The sequence below is a fragment of the Mizuhopecten yessoensis genome, unplaced genomic scaffold, assembly GCF_002113885.1.
Source record: "Mizuhopecten yessoensis strain PY_sf001 unplaced genomic scaffold, ASM211388v2 scaffold4321, whole genome shotgun sequence".
NCBI classification, from domain to species: Eukaryota; Metazoa; Mollusca; class Bivalvia; order Pectinida; family Pectinidae; genus Mizuhopecten; species Mizuhopecten yessoensis.
Genome location: NW_018405487.1, coordinates 120,981 through 128,165, shown reverse-complemented (window position 1 = coordinate 128,165; position 7,185 = coordinate 120,981).

Below are 7,185 nucleotides of genomic sequence, written 5' to 3'. Positions count from 1 at the left end.
GATAGGTGTACAGCTTGGTGATTATAGAAATCATTACTGGTGGGGGACTGTGGACTACAAGGTGTATGTCATTGTGACCTATATCCTGGGATAGGTGTACAGCTTGGTGATTATAGAAATAATTACTAGTGGGGGACTGGCTTACAGTTCTTCAAATGCTCTTTAATTCATTCAGCGAGGACTACCGTGGACTTTGTACAAGATGCTCACCATTTCATTCACTGAAAAATTAGCTTGGACTTTAATCGTCCTAAATATGCACTATTGACTTTTCAATCATAGATGGAAAAAGTTTTAAGGTGTCAAAGAGAAAAAGAATAGTAATCGTACACTTTTAATACATTGAATTTCACTTTTAATACATTGAATAGTTACTGACAAATATTAAAAAATACTGATTAAATCAAAACACAATATGGTGGTATTTCAAGATTTTTATTTCACCTCACCTCTAAAAAAGATAGATAAAATTATTAGATGATTACTCTTATGACTATAGCTGCCTTGTTTATTACTGAGGTGGTTTAATACTGTTATTACATGATTGCTGTAAAGTGTAATGCGTTGTTAGTCATTTGACCATCACTGATTTCTACAAACGACATCCTGTGAATGCCTTCAACAGAATTAAACAAATTTGACTGGAAACATACTAAGGTGTTGGAGATTGGAATGTATACCAATAGAGCTACTGAACTCATTGGAGCCTATATCTTAGCATGCTACTGACCAAATACCACCACACTAGGTCATTTGGTTAATTATAAGGAGTCGTTTTTAGGTTTGATCACATTTGACCATTGTGACACTGCAAGAAACCTAGTGGTTCTTCATACGGACATGCTACTGATCAAGTTACATCATTTTAGGCCTGTTAGTAATTGGAGAGAAATCGTGTTGAAAAAGAAAAAAAAAATCGTCGGCCGCGCGGACGACATACGGACAAAGCATCATAGCATATATAGCATACTGAACAATTTAGGACTGGTACATGTATGCTAAATTTAAAACTATGTAAAACTAGAATGAAATACAAATTTGTAAAAGTAACACGCGTACACACAAAAAAGCAAATGGTCAAACCATTACGTATTTGTTCTGGTTGGTAATTATGGAACTGATCCGAGCAAATATTTATTGTGTGACGTTTCTTTGACCAGTACGATATGCACTGTCATCTTCATGAGACAAATTTATCCAAAAAAAATCCGATTGTTTGATGAAGGTAGAAGCTACATTTGACCGTCTCGGGCGAACAAAATTTTAGTACATCACGTTTTCAATATCTGCTGATAAAACACTCGTACACATTCATTAAACAAGTATAATTATATCACAGTATTAGCATACAAGGACAAATATATCAAACTGTTTATATGTGAATAACAAATATGTCAATAGATTGGTGGAGGTCAGGCCTCATCTTTTCTTTTGTCAATCGTCTTGTCTGGTTCCATATTTTTGTCAGCTAGTTAAATTGCTTCAATTTCGTCGATATTTTCCGCAGAAGATCATATCAAATATATTTTGAATTTAAAAAGAGACCCGAAATTTACATTTTGTACATTGGCAAATTCTAATTGAATATTTGTTTTTTTTACATGAACAATTTCATTTGTAAGATGGTATGTATTTAAACATAAAAAAAAAGAAATACTAAAAAATTCGGCAGATTGGGAAAACAAGAAACCCATCGCTCACCAAGTATTAATATAAACAAGGAATCCTTAATAGAAGGCAGATTTCAAATACGATACAATTATTATTACCTACGACGCGTGGTTATTCAAAAGTTATGTTAAAATATTTTAACACATTTTATATCTGTAAAATGAAAGTTAGTAAAGGTCTGCTGAACAGACTTGGTAGTCAACCATCAGAACATACTACTTGCAAAATATTATCACTCGACTGGACATTCTTTCTGAGAAATAAAAAATGTTAAAAGTTTGTTTTTAACACAGTGTACTTTTGTGATCTTTAAAGTCGATCAATGCTATTCATTTGAAAAGGAAATAATATAGCCATACATTTTAGCTTGACACTTTTCAATATTTAATTTTAACCCTGTAAATTTTAAAACATTCATTTTAACAACTTGGAAGCACTTCATCATAGCATGCTTCTGGCTCAATACTATTACACTAGGTCATTTGGTTAATGATAAGGAGTGGTATTGAGGTTTGATCACATTTTGGCCATTGTGACACTGCAAGAAACCTAATTGCTCTTCATGGAATAATACAAGGTTGTTTATTAATTTGATGACAATTTGTAATATCGGTAGATATGGGGATGAAAATAATGGAAAAGGCTATCATAGAAGGGGTTACATGTACCATAAATGAAAAACAAATGCAGACACTTCCATTTGATAATGACACTACTTTGGTTTTGCTTTGTTTTGTAGAGCAATTAAAGTTTCCAACTGGATTATCATACAATTTCTCTTCCTTATTTTTTTTTAGAAATGACTTAGCAATTTTCAGATGCCTTTTACAAAAAACATATAAGTACCATTGACACAATTTTACATTATTATTCTAAATGAGATCATATAGGGGTTTTACAAATATACAAATATGAAAACTCCTTAATTTACTTGCATATGATGGAGAGTGTCATAATCAATATTCATGATGTATGTTATAAAATATGAAACAAATGTAAAGTTATCAGGAAAACAAGATTTGCTTCAGAAACTTGAAACTAAAAAGACCAAACGAGTGTCTGGGGAAATATTTCACATGAAATACCAGAACAAAACGAACGATGTTGAAAAGGTTACACGCGCTTAAAAATGAATTCAAATGTAAAACACGAATCAAATACAGACAAATGGAAAGATACAAATCAACTATAATTTTACAGATTTGGAAAAAAACTCTTAAATATGCAAACAAATGAATAGGATAATAAACGAAAAATATATTAATGGAAACTGCTTCATTATGTAATTCCACCAAGGCAGAACCTTCGAGGATAGGGGATACTAATGTACACTTTATGTCTAAATTGCTATAAACTTTATGGCAATTAACATTTTGAAAGTGTACATACTTCCATTCAAATGACTTCCATTATACCCGTTGATTTCCACGAAATGGATATACAAAATAATGTTGGAACATTAAAATGCATTGTTTGGATTATAAGACAAGACGGGGAAAAAATCGGTTAAATTTGAAATAAACAAAAAAACACAACGGCGAAGAAAGAATCATCTACTGCAAATCGCGGCTCGAAAGTAAAAAAAAATTTCATCATCAGCAAAAAAGTATCTCGCATACGGGCATGCTTCGATTGTTATGTGTTTTATATCTCCAGGCGTGTTTCAGGGGATATTCATTTCACTCCATGTCTTGCTTTGTTGGCAAATACATTTCAATTTCCTTTTCATCGCGCAATATCGCGAAACATCTGTCAGCTCTCACCGCGAATCTGAAATTTTGTTCAAAACGCGTTTGTCCAGCTCGTGTTTTATATGGTTGACGATTGTAAGGCCACTATTTGAACTGTTTCTTTTCCCATGTCTCCTAAATCGAGGGAGAAAACGACGGATCCGCTGTCGCCCTCTTCAGCGAATGCTGTTCGGTTATCTCCTTGGATAAGATAACCCTTTTGAGGTTCGCCTTGACGTTTAGCATCTTTAGGCTTCAGGGTGACATAGAAATCTGGGCTCAGTATATAACCCTTTTTTAGTCCTCTTACAACACCTCTTTTGTAGACAATATCATGTATTTTCATTTCTTGTTTCACCTGAACGCAGTTGCAAAGCTTATCGTTTTCGTCACAGAAATTGAATGAAAATTTGTCTGATTCTGATATTTTGATTACAGCCACGTCGGTAGAACCCATAAGACTGGCGATGCATGGGCCTAAATCTGTTTCGGTTTTGTTTTGTGCATCTATATATCCAGCAGCAATATCACCTTCAGTGAAGTAATGTCCGCTCGTCAATGCCACCACGGTATTCTGCTCATCAACTTGCTCTTGTCTATATTGCGCACGTGTTACCATTCCAAGCGTCCCAAACTTTCCTGTTCTTCCATATTGCGCACGTGTAATCATTCCAAGCGTCCCAGACTTATTTTTCTGTTTTATTTTTCAGGTGGCCTCCCTGTTTTATTGAAGTTGACCTGATAAATGAGAAGGAACGAAAGGCATAAACATCTCCAGACAAACTACAATGTATATTCGATAAATTATAATAATCATCACCAAATAATGTCTTATGCAGTAAATGTGTCAGTCACGATGGTTTATTTAAAATTGTGTAATTTCTCGCTCTTAAACAGAGAGTTTGATATTACAATAATGCCTATGTTTAGATCACCTGGCCCAATGAGCGTAAGGCATTGTGCGGCGTCCGTCGTACGTCGTCCGTCCGGCGTCAAATATTTATTTCAAACAACTTTTTCTCAGTAACTAAAAGGCCTAGGGTGATGATATTTGGCCAGGAGCATGCTGTGATGAAGGGCTACCAAGTTTGTTCAAATGAACGACATTCGCCCATTTTCAATGTCACGGGGGTCAAATATGTTATAATCAAACGGTCTTAAATGATTATATTTTGCAAGGAGAATGCTGGAATAAAGGGCTACCAAGTGTGTTAAAACAAATGACCTTCACATATTTTCCAGCTCACAGGGGTCAATTATGTTTAAAACCTTTACACAACTTCATCTCAATAACCAAACGGCCTAGAATAATGATATTTGACCAGTAGCATGTTAGGATGAAGGATTAATAAGATTGTTCAAACAAATGACCATCATCTATTTTTAAAGTCACAGGGGTCAAATATGTTTAAAACCTTTAAACAACTTCTATTCAATAGCCAAAAGCCCTAGGATGATGATATTTGGCCAGTAACCAAACGGCCTAGAATAAATGTTGGGATGACGGGCTACCACGTTTGTTCAAATGAATGACCTTCATCTATTTTCAAGGTATCATGGGTCAAATATGTTTAAACCTTTAAACAACTTCTTCTCAAAGACCAAACGGCATTGGATGATGTTATTTGGCCAGGTGTATGCTGGGATGAAGGGACACACAGTTTGTTGAAATGAATAACCTTCACCCATTTTCAAGGTCACAGTGGTAAAATATATTTAAAACATTTAAACAACTTCTCCTGAATATGCTCAGATGAAGGGCTACCAAGTTTTTGATCAAACGAATGACTTTCACCCATTTTTAAGGTAACATGGGTCAAACATATCAAAAACCTTTAAACAACTTCTCAATAATCAAACGGCCTAGAATAATGATATTTGACCAGTAGCATGTTGGGATGACATGCTACCAAGTTTGTAAAATTAAATGAATGTAATATATTTTCAAGGTCACAGGGGTCAAATATATGTAAAACCTTTAAACAACTTCTTTTCAATAGCCAAAAAGGCCTGGGATAATGATATTTGGCCAGTAGCATGCAGTGATGAAGGGCTACCAACTTTGTTCAAATGAACAATCTTCATCTATTTTCAAGGTCACATGGATAAAATATCTTTAAAACCTTTAAAACTACTCAATAACCCAACAGCCTAGAACAATGATATTTGACCAGTAGCAAGTTGGGATGACGGGCTTCCAATGTTGTTCAAATGAATGACCGTCATCTATTTTAAAGGTCACAGGGGTCAAATATATCTAAAACCTTTAAACAACTTCTTCTCAATAGCCAAAAGGCCTAGGATGATGATATTTGGTTAGTAACATGCAGTGATGACGGGCTACCACGTTTGTTCAAATGAATGACCATATATTTTCAAGGTCACATGGGTCAAATATGTTTTAAACCTTTAAACAATTTCCTCTCAATAACCAAAAGGCATTGGATGATGATATTTGGCCAGGTGCATGCTGGGATGAAGGGATACACAGTTTGTTCAAATGAATAACCTTCACCCATTTCCAAGGGCACGGTGGTCAAATATATTTAAAACATTTAAAACATTTAAACAACTTCTCCTGAATATGCTCAGATGAAGGGCTACCAAGTTGTTGATCAAACGAATGACTTTCACCAATGTCCAAGGTAACAGGGGTCATACAAAAACTTTTAAACAACTTCTCCATAACCAAACGGCCTAGAATACTGATATATGACCAGTAGCATGTTGGGATGACGGGCTACCAAGTTGGTTCAAATGAATGACCTTCATCTATTTTCAAGGTCACAGGAATTAAATATATTTAAACATTTAAACAACTTCTCCTGAATATGCTCAGATGAAGGGCTATCAAGTTTGTTCAAACGAACGACCTTTACCCATTTTCAAGGTCACAGGGGTCAAACATATCAAAAACCTTTAAACAACTTCTCCTAAATAACCAAAAGGCCTAGCATGATAATCTTTTGTCAGTATCATGTTGGGATAAATGGTTCCCCAGTATGTTCAAATAAATGACCCACGCCCATTTCAAGGTCACAGGGGTCAAATATGTTTAAACCTCTAAACAACTTCTTATGCTTGCCCAAGAGGCCTATGTTGATTATATTTGGCCAGTTACATGCTGGGATGAAGGGCTATAAAGTTTATTCAAATGAATGACCATGCCCATATCCAAGGTCACAGTGGTCAAAAATGCTTAAAACTTATATTTGACCAGTAACATTTGAGATGAAAGGGTACCAAGTTTATTTGAATGAATGACCTTCATTCATTTTCAATGTCACAGATGTCAAATATGTTTAAAATCTTTAAACAACTTCTTCAGAATAACCAAGAGGCCTAGTGTGATGATTTTTGGCCAGTAACATGCTGGGATAAAGGACTACAAAGTTTGACTACAAATGAATGACCTTGACTTATATTCAAGACCACAGGGGTCAAATATGTTTAAAACAACTTCTTCTGAATAACCTTGAGACCTAGGGTTATAAAATTTTGTTACATGCTGGGATGAAGGGCTACCAAGTTTGTTCAGATGACTCACCCATTTACAAGGTCACAAGGGTCAAATATTTTGAAATCATTAAACAACTTCTGAATAATATAAAGGTCAAGGGTAATTATATTTGTCCAGAAGCATGCTGGTATGTTAATGTCCTTGTTTGACTTTCGATGTCACAAATCTTTTAATAGATCTCTTTGAATCAAACACTAGTATTTTGCCTGTAGCGTTATTTTAGTCAACGTTTAAGATAACAAATGTAAGATTAATACCAGGTGA